A 1898-nucleotide genomic window follows, 5' to 3' on the forward strand; every position below is an offset into this window, starting at 1 on the left:
CTGCACTGTGTTCTCTTGGAGAGTCTTGAAATTTGTGTTTGACACTGTCTCTTCTCCCAATTTGAGCTGAAGAGGCACAAAGTAGTTTTGTTTTTCCACATATTCCTGGCCGAGACCCCTATCTCTCAGAGAACTGCTTGCTTTAGCTCCAGTATTTCTGGCTGGTTACATAAAACAGATTCTCATCTTTTCCTTGTATTGGCTTCCAGCTGCTCTGCTGCATTTTTAGTTTCTGTGATAAACCAGCACCTTTGGTACCATGAATTTGGTAGCTATGAAAACACATGAGGAAGGTACAAATTGGGTCATGTTTTATTCAAATAGGTCTGCTTGATGGCTCATTTTCTTCACCTTTGAGGTCTACTTGGTTTTTTTTAAGGTTACATATTTCTCAGACACAGAACTCTGCTTTGAGCATTGGTTACTTAATGTATAGCATCCATTACTCAAGAGCACTAAGAACCAAGAAGCACTTTTCCCTAATGTTTGATGATTGTGGACCTATGGCAATACTATGAGAGTGAACAACTGAAGACTGCTGAACAGAGTGTACTGTTGAAATCAAACCTCACAAACACAGTTCATCAATACTCATGTGATAAACTTCGCCTTATGGGCCAAGTGAAGTCTCCAACCAGGAAGGAATCTTGCCACCTCCTCTTCTATCTGTCCAATCTCGTTTCTCTATCTCTTTTAAGGACATTATTAATTGCACTTAGAGTCCACTCAGATAATCCAGGATAATCTCCCTAGTTTAAAACCCTTTATTAATCACACCTGCAGAGACTCTTTTTCCATATAAGGCAATATTCACAGGTTTGGAGAATTAGGATGTGCCTATCTTTCAGGGGGCCATATTTCAGCCTATAATACCCCTTAAAGGCAATAATGGGTGTTTCTGAGAAGGTGAGCTAGTGATGTCAAAGGAGTATATCCCAAAGAGGTCGTCAATGCCTGGGCGAGGAGTTAAGGTACAGAGCTAGATGGAGTTTTTATGGCCAAAGGGTCAGGATGCAGATAGACAAGTTTGGTTAGAACAATTCTGTAAACAGTTGGGGATGGGGACACATAGGGTGGGGAAAGGAGGCTATGTTCAATAGCTGGGTTGGTACCTGTTTCTGGTACTGCTCCCATGGGCCTCAGAGGAGGTCCTTGGGAAGAATCAGCCTCTCAGGAGCAGGCTTGCTATGTTTAGAGAGATGGCAGTTTAGAGACATGGCAGTGAAGTATCCACTTCTGCTGTGGGTAGATGAAAGGGCTCACCTCACACCTCTATCTTGCTTTTGACCTTATGAAGGGCTGACCATTCATGCCACTGAAAGGCCTGCACAAAGGCCCTGCTGCCCATTCCTTCTAATGTTCCTATGGCCCCTGTCCCTGAGGATACCCAGGACTCTGACTCAGCCTCTCCAAGGTCAGTCAATTGCTATAAGGTATGTAAAACTTTGAGGGTGAAAATTCAGAGTTCTCTCGGATCCCAACCCTTTAGTTTTTACAGGAAGTTTGCTCTCTTTGTAGCTAAGAAGATGGAATCAAACATTCTGGGGAAACATTTAACATTTTTTGACTTCATAATGAACGCCTTTAGTAACCACTATAATGAACTGGAGAATTGTTGTCCAATTTTTTCTTTAATTTTGGCTTCCTTGTAGCCATTAATGTATGTTTTTAAAAGCCAAACATTAATATTGCTTTTAATTCATTATCATTTCAAAACCATCAGAAGGATAAAATAGCACCTATTCTTTGGCTAAATCACAAAACTCATGGTATCAAGCAAAAACCTAACAATTTAAAGAACTACTTTCATACCTTCCTGGCTCTGGCCTACTCTCTAGAGAAAATGAGGAGCGGGTGTTTCAGAATGCCATCTTACAGTGCTGGGTGGGGCTTTGTAA

The sequence above is a fragment of the Rousettus aegyptiacus genome, unplaced genomic scaffold, assembly GCF_014176215.1.
Source record: "Rousettus aegyptiacus isolate mRouAeg1 unplaced genomic scaffold, mRouAeg1.p scaffold_m13_p_9, whole genome shotgun sequence".
Lineage (NCBI taxonomy): Eukaryota > Metazoa > Chordata > Mammalia > Chiroptera > Pteropodidae > Rousettus > Rousettus aegyptiacus.